General features: G+C 35.8%; 1 long non-coding RNA gene and 1 pseudogene across 1 annotated transcript; one reads left to right on the forward strand and one right to left on the reverse strand.

Moving 5' to 3' along the window:
* Positions 1-46: 46 nt before the first annotated feature.
* On the forward strand, positions 47-6,737 carry LOC131803004 (small ribosomal subunit protein uS12m-like; annotated as a pseudogene).
* A 2,711-nt stretch (positions 6,738-9,448) lies between these two features.
* Positions 9,449-10,109, reverse strand: LOC109614537 (uncharacterized). The gene is made up of 3 exons (XR_002195599.2): positions 9,782-10,109; positions 9,618-9,717; positions 9,449-9,543 (listed from the first exon to the last, which is right to left on the reverse strand). It is a non-coding gene; the product is annotated as an uncharacterized LOC109614537 (long non-coding RNA).
* Between the last annotated feature and the right edge of the window lie 6,901 nt (positions 10,110-17,010).

A 17,010-nucleotide genomic window follows, 5' to 3' on the forward strand; every position in this document is an offset into this window, starting at 1 on the left:
ACAGCTGTTTTCTAGACCAAAATGTGTTTCTAGTACCCCATAGACTATTTTTTCGATCTTTTAGAGCCCTGCTGACCGAATTCGATTTTGTAGAAACCTTGTAGAAGTAGAAGATTTAGAAAAACTCGACTGAAAAACAAATTAATTTTGAGTGGTATGGTATTCTTTTCCATTTGTAATGACACAAACTTAATGGTAATCTGGATTTTTATTAATTTTTCACTAATAGAACCCACTACAAACCGCACCGATGAATTTTCTCAGGCAAACATTCAACGTTACGAAACAATTGACTACGCAAGGTAAATTTATAACAAACATCATGTTCTTAGTTGACATATCCTTCAGTAAATGGCTATATTGCGTCTAGTTTAAGAACAACCATGCACTCGAAATGTAAAATAGGATGAATGTTTCTAACCACTGAAGGCCCACAAAAACCTGCTTTGTTTCGTAAATGCTTTCTAAAGTCTCAAGGAGCTATAATATGAGGTCTGTAGCAAATTTGTTTCACAGACCCTCAGTGAACATTCGATATTTGAAATATACATTAGGGCAAATTCTTGGGAATATATATTATGGAAAATTCTTGTCAGGCGAAGTAAATAAGAAAGGTTTTTAACCAAATGAGAGATAATGCAGATAGGACAATATAGTTTAACTTCAGATCGGTACATTCATGGCACAATAAATAAAGGATAGTTCAATGAAACCTCAAACAATATATTCTTTTAGGTGTCCCATTTCTATCGAAACATATGCGCAATTTGTGCATGTATTGTATTGCTTTGAATGTTTCCAACCTTTTTGGAGCATTTAAGGGATTTATAACAAACATTAAACATTGCAACAATAATACAATTACCTAATTATTAATATAATATTATTACCTAAGTTTTTACACATCTTCGTGGGTTAATTTGTTTTAATATTTAATTCTTTTTTAAGGTTAAAATTATAATGCACAGATGCTTTTGGGACCTTGGCCCTATGGGATAGGTAACTGTACATGTGGAAAAATAAAAAAGTGGCAAAATAAGAATTCATTAGAAGACATTGAAAATAATTCAATTCAAAACACAAAATGTAACTTTTTTTGCACATTGCTTCAAAACATGTAAACAAATTGTAATTTTGTCCAGCAAAGAACTAAGAGAATAATGATTGCATATGATTCCGGACTTTATCTTTCGCCATGAAGTAAAGAAAAAGCTTTCTACAAGCTCGTGCATGGCTAGGACTGTAGGTACAAAAATAACATTTATTCTCAAGTAAATTTGTAACAGAAAATATGCTTGTGTTTTTGCATACATTACATTTTGCATATGTATAGATTTATATGCATTTTGCAAGATTTAGCATGGAGTGCTTTAACGAGATCAATCGTCGATGTAGAGCCATGTCTGGGAACGTACGATATTCTTAAATAGATCTAGAAAAACGAGGCAACAAAAATATGTCACTCAATTCATTTATGTCAGGCTTAAATGTTCCATATCCAGCAATTTGTCTATAACTAAAAAGCAATTTGGAGCTGACCGAAATATATGTTGAAGGATTATTGTTAAATATAATACAAAAACAATCCCCGAAAACTTTCAGATACATATCTGTTAGAATAAAAATGCTGAGCTTTCTAAAAGCATAGTTTCCATCCTGTTCGATGTCCACACTTTTGACACGATTACATGGAACAAACTTTCTAAATTTTCTCGGTTACTTGCGTTTAGAATGATTTATTTCTCAATCTAAAATAATATTCATATCATGTTAGAATCAGAAATTTTATATTAAAAAATATTTGTCCGATGTACATCGAAAAAGGCATTTAAGAAAACGAAATGTCGTATCGAATTTGACACTAATGTTAAAGTAGATTAAAATCCGCTGAGCTTTTCTACTACGTTTAAGTAGTCTCAAAATAGTTAGACGAACGAAGTGGCACACAAAACAGTATTTAAGTATACCTTTGCGATTTTATACCCGTTATCCCAAATTCGCATTGAATGTATATAATAAAAATACTATTACGTACATTAACCTTTTTAGTACTTTGAATATATTTCCAAATGTGATTGACAAAAATATACGTTACAATGCATTCATCTTCAAAGCAAAAGAAATTTCATTTCAACAAATCACAAATTGATTTATGTAAATATTTAACTGGCATATAACCATTCAAATAAATGTCAAATCATTCAGTTATTTTTGCATCCATATTCCCCGTGCCATCAAATGCATCTGTGTTTAAGGTTTTCTTTGCCATATGGATGTGTCGCACTTCAGGAGCATGTTGGGCAGACGCCAATCACAACCCAACAATTTCATTGGCGGCTGTAGACCGCAGGTGTTATTATTGATAAAAACGCCCTCTTCATATTATCCTAGCTAAGGACATTAATTGGATGATGTGGCAAATTTTGAATTCGATACTTCATAGTTATATTTTCAACCCCTTTAATGAAGTGCTAGTGAAGTCTGGGAGTTTTTATAAATAGTAGGATTGTGCTCTGCATACTTGTGTGTGAAAAAGAAAAAGATTGCGCGTAAAGTAACAAACAATTCATATATTTTTTAGAATAAAAAAAATCATGACAATTACATATGACCGGTATTTAATATTTATATCAAGTACAACTAACCAGCACCCAACATACCAAAATGGCTCGAGAGTTATTTTAAATGAGCTTAAGGGCAATAAGCCTTAAGCTTAAGAAAATCTTTTAATATATTCAAAACAAAGAAGGTGAACCCTTTTATATAAGATTATGTATCGAACTCATTCTTGTAATAGCATTTAAAATTTAGTTTTGCCCCAGATGCTACTGCCTCCTGTGGTCTTAATACGTAGTAGTTTTCCCTTCCTTAAACAAATTTGTCAATTTGAACACGTTAAGCAGGGCTTCGCTTCTGATTTGAATCGATTTTAAATCGACCAGCTATTTCTGTAAATAAACCGAAACATAACTCAAACCATTGCCAAAAAAAACTTTTTAACCGAACCAACCCAAGCCCACAAGCATTTAAAAAAAAATGATATGACAAACTGTTTTTCTACTATCATTCTAAAGCTGTATTGTCTTTTTATTTCTTTTCGGTTTGTTGAGTAAATTCGAATACAAAACTTTAGAAATGCTTTGTGTAAGAAAATTATGATATGACAACGGTATTCCTATCCCATTCTGAATATTTAAGTAAGTCCCTATAAATTCACTTCATACAAAAACGTTTAAAAAGCAAACATATCGCCAGAAAATTGTGATACAGTACAGCCTAAAATTCAAATGATTCTCACACACAACAACAAATATGGAACTGTATAGTCTGATACACAAATCGTTTGCTTTTGTGGCATAGTTGTCAAATTTGAATTTGTGCATCGGTTTGGCCAGGCCACCCATTGAGCGTATGGGAAATTTCAAATGGACGTAATCCTTTTCTGTGTGTTTGCCTTTTGCTATTGTTGTACCATATAGTGGTCATGGTCAAACACTGCACATGGAAAAGGGATGCAAATGGACAAAAGAAACTTGTGGAATTCTGACCACGCATTGCAATGAAAAACAATGCATACAAAACACTGATTAAAATTGTGGCGTAGGTTGATGTATATTTTTTGACACCTCTATTGTGAGTATCGTCAACTATACTGGGATTAATAATGAGAATAATAAACGTTAGGTTAGTCATTGGTGGCATTTGTTATGTTTGCAACACCTGCATTCAAAATTCCTATTTGTCTTGCATAAATTGTGGACACGTTACAAATGAAAATTTTCAATTCAAAATTTAAATTATGAATGCATTCAAAATTCTGAATTTTATACGCATTTTCAAAAGAATTACTTTTTGGTAAAATCGGAAAGTTCGCCTGATCATAGTCTTTCATTCATTGTGAAACATATTTTCACTAGCGGAATTTAGTCGAACGGATCAGTTCCTGCTTATTTCGTCCATCGAATTTAAATATATAAAATTAAGAGTACTTTGAAGGTAGATATCACAAATGCAATTTAAAACCAGTAATGAAAGTCTTAAAGTCGGGCGGGGCCGACTTTATGATACCCTACACCACTTTGCTAATTTAGTAGAGCTACGCATAACAATTAAAAGTTTTTATGGGAGAATTCAATCATACACGCTATGATTGTAATTGTAATTTAAAGTTCAAAGGACTAAATATGCCGAAGCATTTGTATCTTTTAAATTCGGACTTGTATTGCCCATTTGGTGCACAATTAATTTGAAATCGGATAAAGATATATATGGGTGCTATATCCAAATCGGAACCGATCTCGATAAAATTTGGCAAAGATATTTCTGAGCTGTATTTGATATATTTTCCTGAATATCGTTGTTACGGAGTGCATATTACGGCTGTGGGTAACAAATATAACAAATCGGATGAACAGTATATATGGATGCTATAGCTTTATCTGAACCGATTTTCACCAGATTTGACGTACTAGCTTCTAGACTCAGTTCGGTCGTAAGTGCCAAATTCCATCCCATTTGGAGAAATATTAGACGTTTGGAGCAACAAATAAAGGTAAATCGGACGGAGTTATATATGGGAGCTATATCCAGTTCTGAATCGATCCCGATAAAATTAGCAATGTATTTCTGAGCTGTATTTGATATATTTCCCCAAATATTGTTGTTACAGATGGCATATTACGGCTGCGGAGGACAAAAATAACAAATCGGATGAACAATATATATAGGAGCTATAGCTATATCTGAACCGGTTTCGATTGAATTTGGCATACTTATTTTCAGGCCTAGTTTGGTTGTATGTGCAAAATTCCATACTATTCGGGCTGATATTACACGTTTGGTGCACAATAAAAGGTAAATCGGTCGAAGATATATATGGGAGCTATATCTTAATTTTGACCGATTATCTCCAATTTCAATAGGGTTCGTCTTTGGGTCAAACAAATGATTTGTGCAAAATTTCATCTGGATAGGGACAATAAATGCGAGCTGTACTTTGTTTACAAAAATACATGGACAGACGGACGAACGGACAGACAGACAGACGGACGGACATGCATAAATCGACTCAGAATGTGATTCTATGCAGATCATCAAAAGGAACTATGGGTCCATCTAGTTTCTTTTTGCCTGTTACAAACAAATGCACAAAGACATAATACCCTGACCACCTTGTGGTGTAGGATATAAAAATACCGCATTATCGCGTTTTTATGACTGGAATTTTGAGAAGATATTATCTCGGTCCTATGGAACAAAATTCAATTACATTTGGCGTCCATTACACATACATTTTTGTCGTGGCAATTTTTGGAAGCACGTGGGATATATACACATAGCACATCATTCGCCAAACAAAACTGCCGAGAGAAAGAGTTAAAGTGTGACCAACGCGTGTTAAAGTGGTGGTGCCTATTTTGGGGATGATATTCCTTTGGTGCAATGAGTAAATAAATTCTATACACACACAACACCCTCACAGATGTCCAATTCAAATACAGAATACCAAAGTACATAACTCGAATACATAACGGATTAATTTGGGTTATATCTACCCAAAACAAAAAAAATCAATGAAACTGCCATAAATTTTCACTCTTTCTGCAACAAATATTTATCTGTAAATAGGTTTCAAAGCAGCCGTTCTATCGACTCCAAGACACAGACATAAGCATTGAAATATGAAATGTGCATTTTCACTTGAATATGACGGCTATTGTTCCAGCCAAACTCACTCGATATGGCGTTCAGTAATTCCTTTTTTGAATTAATCTCTGTGAAAAATCTGCAGTCATTGCCGAGTGATGATGGTCAATGGGAAAACGCATTCTTCGTCCATTTGCACGCATACGGTTTTTTATAATTACCACCAAATGACGTTGTCCTCAACACGGGCAGGATAGATTCCATGGCGTGATTGATAGACATTATTCTCGATAGTTCCCTTTGTGGCTTCTTGACAATGACATTTGCGATTGACCCTTTTCACATTGGCATACCCATGCTATGGTAAAGGCAACGTGGTTTCAGTGAAAATTGTCACTAATAATTGTTCGAAAAGCAGGCTTATCTTTTTTAAGTAAATAATTGCAATTTTGGAAAGGCCAAATGAATTTCGTTTAACCAAACTAGTATTTGCACATCTTTTCTGAGGTACAGTTTGCCAGGGATATCAGGACTGGATTTCTCCAACTTGTTCAGCAGGGATGTGTACCTTTGAATGTCTTTTCAATTAGTATGTCATTTTTAGTACAACCGAAAATTTATGAAATAATGAACTGATCTTAAAAGTATAAAATGAAATGATGTTATTTTTGTGGTTTCTTTCAGTTTTCAATAACACCTCTCAGCAAATGAGGGAAATGGCATCTTTGTATCAGATGCATCGCACCGGACCCCACGTCAAAATACGCCCTCCACGTCAACCTTTAGATGGTAAACCCTTTGCCAAGGGTGTTGTCCTGAAGACACTCATCAAGAAACCAAAAAAGCCAAACTCAGCCAATCGGAAGTGTGTTCTGGTGCGATTGTCAACTGGAAAGGAAATGGTAGCGTATGTCCCCGGTATTGGTCACAACTTGCAAGGAGCATAACATCGTTCTGTGTCGCGTGGGTCGAGTTCAAGATGTACCCGGTGTAAAATTAAAATGTGTCCGTGGAGTGTACGATTTGAATCATGTTATTAAAAATAAATAATAGAAAAATACAAAACAAAAACATTAAATTAAACAAAACAATACTTGTCATTTGCTTAGCCGAAGAATATGAATGCGCGCCGTGCGACATTAGCATCATAGTTATGTCTAAAAAATCAGGGATTATCTTTTCTCCTTGCCTGTGTTATTTTGTGTGCGTTTTTGTCCTGCTTTAACTTTAAGTCAACAGCGTCAACGTCTTTTTGCATTGAAGTCTACCATTGTTGTTTTGTTGTGGTCCTCCCTCTTACGAGGAAATAATAACCAAACGGGATTTCGTTTGTGTTTTTACACTTTGGCATAATCTTTTGTGGTTAATCTATAATTTAATGCACTTTGCTTTGTTGTTTTCTTTCTTCGATATTTTTGCATGTTCATTATTCGTTGAATAAGAATTGCCAGTCCTACCAATTTGATGGCAAATTAGTTATTGTCTTTTTGCTTGTGTCAGGATTTACGTCTCGCCCATACGCCTATTTTTTACAGCAATCAATACCCTTTTCTTACGTTTCATTTTCTCAGTATTGGAGGTGGGAATTCAAATGCAAGAAAAAGATGTGTTTGTTTCCATCGTGCCAAAGAAACACAATTGCACACTTACACGTCTGTGTTAGAGAACGAATCTCAATATTTCATCACATGAATACGTTCTAACTAAGTAAAGAATAAACAGTTTAAACAGAATGAGAAAATCATACAGGTGAAGCAAAGCAGTTCGATTTGATGTTATAGACGATTAAAGTAAGGACAATTCAAGTTATTCAAGTATGTTAAAATATTTATTTGAGTGGAAATTATATATATTCATAAAAATTGCTTTTAAGCATTCATGATGAAGTGCGAGTAGTTTCGTAATTTTTTTTGCTATAACAAGTCAAAAAACATTAAGTTCGACCGGGCAAACTTTTAATATCCTCCACCTTAGGGTGGAGGAAACATTAGAACCCATTATCACCCATAAATACCAATTTTTAGGCATATTCGTGGGAAAATTTAAAATACCAAAAATCAGGAGGTACCGTTATATGGGGCCTAGACCCATACATACAATATTTCACCACACGAACTAGGACCCATTATGACCTACAAATACCAATTTTCAAATACCATTGGAGCTAGAACCCGCTATGACCTACAAATACAATTTTTAGACAAATCCGTGAAAAAATGTGGCAATATATAAAGGGTTTTTTCTAATCCCTATTAAATTTTAATCAATTTTTTTATTCAAAAGATCAATACGTGACATTAACATTTGAAAATGATTTCGGGCATATGGGCACCGCGGTTGTTCTTGACGAAGTGCATTCTGGACGTCCAATTTTTGGCCACTTCTTCGAGCACTGCTGGCCGTATGTCACGAATAACACGAACAATGCTGGCCTCCAAGGCGTCAATTGTTGCTGGTTTATCAGCATAAACCAGTGACTTCACGTAGCCCCACAGAAAATAATCGAGAGTTGTCAAATCGCACGACCTTGGAGGCCAATTGACAAGTCCACTTCTCGAAATCAACTTATCGCCAAATTTTGATTTCAATAGGTCGATGGTTGCGGTCGCCGTATGGCACGTAGCGCCGATCTATCTCATTTTCAATACCAACCATCCTAGACACAATACAAATTGTTCCGCTAAATTTTGACGATTTACGTCAAGTAATGTGGGCTGTATCGTGATTTCAACTGACACACGGACATCGTTAAATCGACCTAGAACTTTATGCTGATTATGAACATTTATGGGGTCTACGACGAATATATAGGGATATTACAAACGGAATGACAAAGTTAAAATACCCTCCTTTCCAAGGTGGAGGGTATAAAAAGAAGATAAGTTGTGAGTATTTACAGGGGGTATTGACTTTAAATCATATGTAAATGCTAACCATCAACCAGTATGAAGAGATATTCATATAATTCGTAATAAACACCCTATAGTTTATTAAGTACAGCAACAATAATAATGAATAAAGATAATAAACTATATACTACGCTTTATCTTTAATTTTAATTTAACTTTCCATATGCCTCTTCGTATTAACAAAAGTTCAGCTCATGCTGTGCTGATGTTTAACATACTATATGGTTTGGAAGTTATGTGGGATTGTATCGGGAACCATTTTAAAAATTTAAAAGAAATTTTGTTGTCCGCTTTGTTTATAGCTGATTTTGTTTCCTATAGAACTATTGTTGGCCTTTATAATATTATTATATGTCGCAAGCCAACATCTCTATAAAGAATTTCTATGGTTGTCAAATAATTATAACGAGGATTTATTGAGATATTTATGCGACATCTTTCTGAGTTCGAGGAACGCGGGATTGGAATCTATTACTGTATGAACTAAGTGTTTTTTCCTCAATTACAGTAACATTTTTATAAAGAAACTTTTAATTCACACAAAAATCTTTCTTAAGTAGCCTTTTTTCTGGCGTTAATTTACTCTAACGATCTTCATTATATAAACAATTTCTGAGAAATTGTTTACTTGGTCTACATTTTTTAGTTCCATTATGGCAGGGGAGCCAACGACGAGAAAATAATATACATATAAGTATTGGAAACTTGGTTTTGCAAGCTACCTAATATGATTTTATGGCCTTGAAGATCTTATATTACACAAATAGTGCAGCCAATCTTTTAGGCAGTTGATGTAAACTATTTCATAGAGTTTGGCATGAATCGATTAATTATATCTCAAATATGGCTAATCATTTTATTAAAATTGTGATATGTTAAGAAAATGTTAATAATATATTTCCAATTTAGATTCCATAAATTAAATCGAATCCGTGTCCATGACATATCAGCATATTCTTTAAAACTCAAGATCATCAACAGATCCCCTCTGGAAAGAGAGCGTTGAAAACAGAATGAAAAAGATGGCTCCAATATCTATCCTTTAGAAACATCACTACTTACAGCTGAAACAGTTTTAAACGTATCTTCAGCACAAGCCAATTGTTGCAGATAAGAAGTCACCAGCGAGTACTTAAATTCTTCACGACACTCGGAGCATCTTCTGAAAAATAATTGTTCTACAAATGAAAAGTTATCTGAAATGTAATGCAGAAATCGGGCCTAACTTTTATAGCCCACCAAATCCAGCTGCATTGAAGTGAATAGAACTACACCAACAACTCAGCAGAAAACTGAAAATGTCAGGGACGTCGATGAAAGTTGATTACCAGAAAACGACATTTTGAAATATTTCAGAAAGAACGTAGTAGATTGTGTTGGACTGGAAACGTCCACGACTTTTGGAGCAAATAAAAGCTCGAACTAGCCTCTGCCTCCTATCGTTCTTCTCCCTCTCAAAACAAAATGGTTGCCTTCGACAAATGCCACCCATTAGCCTAAAAGGCTATCAGACATTTCACAAAATATCGATTTAAATGACCAATTATGATTGATTTTATTTTTCATCTTTTCTTCTTTTTTCTTTTTTTTTGAAAAACCATTTGCAAAGTAACTAATTTCAAATTCGATTTCAATCACTTGGGATAATCCACTATGGCGAATTCGTTATTGGGTAGAAATTATCGAATTACAATGAGCACGTCGTCACAGATTATTACATAGCTATTTTCTTTTCAATGTTGAATCAACTTCTGTAAAATTTTGTGAAGAAAGAATGGAGAAACTGCAAATGGACACATTCTCTGGAAATTTCATGCTTCAGCCGAATAACAATGCAACAATTTTCTGACTAATAAGTTGGCCTATTGTGCGACACGGCATGAGAGACCTTCACACATTTCTGTAGGACCACATCCTGCCGCAGAGGATGTGGCCGAGGTAAAACACCACGGTTGCTTGTTTGCGTTGACTCAGCAGAAAACCGATCACATGGAAAACAAACAAGATATGCGACAAGGAATGCAATGTCCACAAACAGATAATATCCAGTTATGATATGTGCTTGCTCACATGAGGAACGATTCCCGTTAACTGGCAAATGGAATTTCGAATGGCGGCACTGGTCTTAAGATCACCAACTTCATATACGCCATTATGACTCGAATACCCGTTACTTGGAATACTTGTACACGATGTCGCCCATTGTTTGCGGAATCTATTGTGGTCATTTGCCTATTGGCGGCAAGACTGTTTTATTTGCCAAAGTCATAGTGGTCATCATCAGAGTTGTGTCCAGCAGACGAATGGAAAAAATGTCCTTTTGTTGATCTAACGTCAGGTGATGAACGGTACTGCAATTGCCTTTTAACGGTCTTCGATGTCGTGGCTTTGCAGGTTAGCATGTTTATTTTAATAAAACTGGTTTAAAATAGATCCTGTTTCCACTGAAGTGAGCTCTTTGATCTTAGTCCGAGTAGTCAGAGAACGTAGACAATATGAAATATAAAGCAAAGGAAAACGTTTTTCAGGCCCGTTGTTATTATCGAAGCGATCCATAGAAAGGTAAATATATATGGATCTAGCCCCAAGGTAATCTCGAATGGTAAAGTTATTTCGTGTATCAATTAGTAATCCCACACTTCTTTACAATATTGGAATCTAGTTTTAGTTTGTTTTAAAGTATTTGAATACTTTTATGAATTCAATTCTTAGTAAATAAAGGTTATGATAAGGATGCCGCACTAGAGTTATCCATCGTCAAAGAAAGAAACCACAATTTTAAAAAAGATAGGTTCTAAATAACCTGGTCACATAGTTAAGAACGGTGTTAGGAAGTCAAGCCACATTTTTTTAAGATACTCATGCCATGGAAACACTGACGTAGGCAGAAATGCCTTCCGAGGTCGTCTTGGGAGGAGGTATATCCCCACAATGTCGGCGAACCAAATGTATTTTGAGATTGTTGACCCATAAACAGTGAATATTTACCATCAAATTGGTTTTTATGCTGGCTTAATGCATCCTCGGCAAGTCATTTTTGTATTGAGTAAAGGTTGAAAACTTTAAGACGAGATAAAGAATGCCTTAATAATAGAGATATCGGTATTCAGTTTTAAACTGAGCTCCATATTAAAGCGAAATCTGTTGGAAAATGCAGTTTAGATCTTGAAAATGGGCTTCATAGACAATTTTCTGTTACAGGTATTCGTATCTACTGTAGGTTCCAAGCACAATTCCTTTAAAAATTGTGATTAAAAACAACTGAATACCGAATTTCGGGAGGTACGCTTTATGGGTGCTATAGGAAAACGAGTTCCTACGATACTACAGTGGTTGGTATATTTGATAAAAATCTAGACGAAAATCATTAAAATATTAAATACCTTTAGAAGCTGCTATATGTTGTCCTATATAGGCAGTTTCTTCCGCAGGAGGTACAGCCCATTCGGAACTATAAAAACCGAATTTAAAGCAAATCCTTTTCCAAATGTGGTTTTAATCGTCAAAATACTAAATATCGGAGGCACCGTTATAGGGGCTATACCAAAATGTTAGACGACATGACAGAATTACGAACATGGTCTGTCTAGTGACCAAATACGCATACGGGTCTGTGCAATATGTTAGCGTTTTATTTCAATTCGATCGAAGAGTATCATGATTACAAAGACAGATATACGAACATCACTGAAGCCGACCTGGAATATCACGCTGATAAGAATAGACACTATGCCCTCTATAGTATGAGGAGGGTATACAATTCAAATATGTTCCAAAAATTAGCTAAATGCAGATAGAATGTGGTGTTTCCATCTTTTAAATGTTTATTGCTTGAAGCGTTATTTCCACAAATGTTCCCCATTGTAGTTCATCACTGTACTGCTCAAAATACTTGTATTGACCGATCCAGATCCAGGATCTAGATCCAGATACGTGTCCTTTCCCTTTAAAACCATTGGATTTGAAATTTTCTGAAAGCTGTGTGCATTTCCCATAAAGAACTCATCCTTTAGATAGGAAAATGAAAATTTGTAAGTTTACAACCACTCACTCCAATTGAAAATTTCAATTTATTTCGAATGAAACTTTTATCTTCAGACGAAAAAATCCCAGTTGCTTTCCGCTGTCATATGCCAGTGCATGCGTCTGTCTACATGGACTCTATCGACCTGATTAGAAGGGGCTTGCATTAAACTCGGTAATAGAAGGTAATCCTGATCTTATTTAACAAACAATGCCATTCGAACTCTTTAATCTGGGGGCATTAGGCCGAGTTTAATGGAAAAACTGGATCAGATTATGCGAAAAGGAGTACAATTTTCAAACTACACACTACTTACTCGATTTTGATCCAGCCGCTAGAAATCGAAGGAGCGAGCGTCTGCTTTAGCTTAAGTCCACGTTTAGTCTGCCCGAGATTAAATTAAAATGTCGCGCTCTAATCGCTACTTGCCTCTCGGACTAGGAGATTTCGTGGTGCGAGTGTTATTTGCTTAAATCCTGATCGTTTTAATCTCGCTCACTCTCGTGTTTGCATTTCTGCCGATCGACGGCATACGTAATTTTTGCGCAGATTATTACCTGAATTAACCTGATTTAAAATCGAATTTTTCCCAAATTTATGGGATTAAGTTCCGCTCAAGTTCCTTTAACTCGTTTAAGCTACCGGATTTACAAATACTTATGTCTGAGCGGCGAATTACACGCTCGAATATTTAAGTTCGAATTACCTGCGCTGTGTCTGCTCTGCCTAAGGCGCAGCTTAAATTCTTTGATCTCTTCTTCACGTGCGTGCATACTAGCGATTAATGCGCGCATGCGAGCGTGTGTGAGTGTGTGTGTGCGAGAGAGAGAGGTACTTAAGACGCTCTAGCCCATTTATTGAGGGGGCTTTAATTAGGTCAATTGTTTACAAAATGTTCCTCGGCATTGCGTACTCTTTCGAACCGAACCCGTTGATCGTTTGCCAGAGAGTGGATTGTGAGCAGCACACGCCTACCGAAGTTCCTTATCCAGCAGGCAAACATGTGGGCATGTGTATTCCCAGCGCGAAATCCATACATGAGATTTCTAAATTCCATTTAAAAATTAGACTAATCATGGATCAATGAACTTGTTGGGCCATGATCCGCAACGATCTGACTAGCCGACTAGCCGAAGGATTAAATTGGGTAATTGTAACAAAGACCACAGAATCCGCAATGCCGGCCAGCATTGGATATGGGAAAATTTTTATAAGAATCTAAATTGTATTTGTAGGAGTTTGTTTTGGGCATGTGGCGGCAGTTTGCAGTCTGGAGATACATTTGCATGCTCTTGAGTTTGAAAATGCATTAGATGTGACACAAAACGGCATATTCTACAAACATATAAATAATTTTCAACATCCATACGCCGATATTGCTATTCAAAGGGTTCGATGGCTTGAAATGAAGGGCGAAGAATGCCACTAGAGACGGAGGTACAGTTTTTCATGTAGATCTGTGAGTTAATAACCCATTAGGCCGTGTGACAACACCAAGGACCCAACTCTTAAATCATTTTCCATTGGGAGATATTTCCAGCGAATCCTCTAAAATTACTCCTCAGATGCAACGCCATTGTCCAGTCCTAACAAATTGACCAATCATTAATCACACGAACAAGTCACATGTGGTACATACCTTAGTTGCTTCATTAGTTCAAATTACAAATCGTTGAGAAGACTAACCATTTAGTCCAGAAACCAACCGGAACCGACAATCATTAGCCATTCTCAGTTTGACAGTTAGCTCACCCAGCGAGCAGGACTGGAAGGATAATTTTGTCAATGTGGTGACATTATGCCGTAGAATGGCATGACAACATCATTAGAATATGCCTTTTCAAAAATGACAGGACCAACAACTGAAAGGATTGCGAAGGAGACGAAGAGTTTAGAGTCTGAATAACTTAATCCGTGTTTGTACTCACTCTTCGTGCTGAAAAATAACAATCCTTTCTGTGAATTGTTCAGTGTTATTTTTAAGCAACTGTCGCCATCAGCCTCCTGGTCCTTCTGGCGTAGAGGGCATGTGGTTGCTTTCCCGCAATTCTTTACAAATTATTCCAATATTATATGTTAAGTAAATATTATTGTTTGTATAGTGCAGGAAAACGAAGGAAGAAGAAGGCTGAATGGCTTTCCATTCTGGACAATGTTTTTCTTTTCTTTTACATACAAAGGACACGTGTTCCCAATCGATGAGGTATGCCAGAGTTCTCCATAATGAATTTTCAAGCCTATTAACAAATACTACTTGGTGAAAGGCGAAAAGCCAAGCTTGGCGATTATATCCTGACTTGAAATTCATTTGTCCACATCCAACACTCTTTTCTACCAATAATTGTTTCCATTGAACTTTAAATTGTTATTAGGTCAATTGATACATTTGAGTACATTTCTCAGCAGGACGCTCCGTAACTCGATAATGTAAATTGCAACTGGATTGCCATTTCCTGTACTTTGAATTATCGAACAACATTTTATACAAATTATTATTATTATGCTAACCGGAAACATCACTCCGAATAAAGAAGCTGGAATGTGGTGGCGCTTCCACACCATTATTTAAATCTGTACATGAAGCTTCAGCGAGGATTGGCATAAACTATTCAAGTAAAATTGTTTTAAACATTTTTTGTTACCAAATCGTTATCCAGGAACTCAATTATATCCCCTGACTCATAAATTATATTCTCTGAGGAAACAAAATTAAACAAAATTTCAACATTTTTCATTTGTTAGTTTTGTAGATCGGCAAATGAGACGCAAGTTAATTTCCAGTTAAAGTGAAGATGTGTGTTTTGCATGCGCATTTATCGTTCTGATCAAAAAAATCCCTAGAATTGCCCCATCAGTCATTTTAGATTATCTCGGAAAACATCTCCCAACGGTACAATGCCATATGCGGTCTTCTCTCTCTCTCTCTGTCTCAGTTAAAAAATCGAGAAAACCGCATTATTTGGCAATTAGGCCTTCCATAATAATGGTGCCATTGTTAACTCATTATTGGGACTATTGTGTGAAGAGAAAAAAGATCTGTGCAGAACTGATTAGCCAAGCTGGGCTTGACTGGTGGAAGAGTCTTTCAGATGTGACAGTGGCTGGTGGTTAATATGGATGTTAGCAATGATGTATCTTTTACACCATCGACGGGTTGTCAAACACACCTTTTTACTCCTCCCGTTCACAACTAAAAAAAAACCAGGACCAACAATGCGACAATGGTACACAGTAAGACACATGCACCACAGGAGGTAACACTTCACAGGTTGTGGCAGTCACGCGAAGCCAAGTCAAGATGGATTGATCTGTTAAAAGGCAAAAAAAAAATTAAAGCAATGAGAAAAGCAAAAGATGTACAGCAAGTTTTAAATGATCAAATGTGAGAACCCAGGGAAACTTAAAGTAAAATCTGCATGAAGAATATATTCCAACATATTTCTTATCCCCAGTCGACAGAATAATACTGAGACTGGGATTTGGACTTGAAAATGTCCTGCTTAACCCGGTTAACTCCAAATTTCTTTGGCGACTTGGTGTTGGAGAACAAAGAAGGCGGAGAACAAACGAGGAAACAAAAACATGCTACAACAATTACAAAATGACCCTAGAAAATGATATCCGAAATTATTCTATGTTGTTGGTATTATATCCGGATACTTGCTGTCGATGTTATCGCTGACATTTTTTTTAATTCTGAAGAGAAACAATGAAAAACGGACTGATGAAATGTAGACCACAATCGAGATTGCCGATTGTCAAACAAATATCTCTAGAAGGGAAAGAGGAAAAGGAATGTCCAAATAAAGGATATCGTTTTTTATTCAATTGTGTCTCTAAAATAAAAGGATATTGTTTACGACAACTTCCGCTGCCCGAACAATGGCCGCGGTTAGAGGATTTGGCCACAAAAGTTGTAGACCAATATCACATGATATGAAATGGGATCTGGAAGCGGACTAATATGATTGGTTTACTGGTTGTTTTCGAATCCAGCAATGGAAAAAATTCAAAATCTTTATTAATATTTATGTTTTTAGATATCGCAGCCTTCGAAATGTCAATCCCAAAACTTTGTTGTATTTCTAAACGCCAAAGAAATTGGCGTGAGACCATGGTGCTACACTAACAAGCATTTCTTTCAACATTCATTCTCATTTAGCCAAGAAAGATTTCATCAAAGACATGTTAGTCAATCATGACGACTTTTTTGCAAGAAGTTGTTGCATCTATTGACGAGCTAAAATGTTGGAATTTTGGAAAGGGGGACGGGGCAAAAACAAGGAAATAGCTAAAATTGGGCGATGCTGATGTATGGACCCATAAAATGCAATAGAATAGTACACATGGCCTTATTAGGTCGGCCAGTAACCCCATCTGATAACTATTTTGCTGTCAAAAGATATTAGTGTGATTTGAAATTCCATCAAA

This window comes from Musca domestica, unplaced genomic scaffold (assembly GCF_030504385.1).
Source record: "Musca domestica strain aabys unplaced genomic scaffold, Musca_domestica.polishedcontigs.V.1.1 252, whole genome shotgun sequence".
Classification (NCBI taxonomy): domain Eukaryota; kingdom Metazoa; phylum Arthropoda; class Insecta; order Diptera; family Muscidae; genus Musca; species Musca domestica.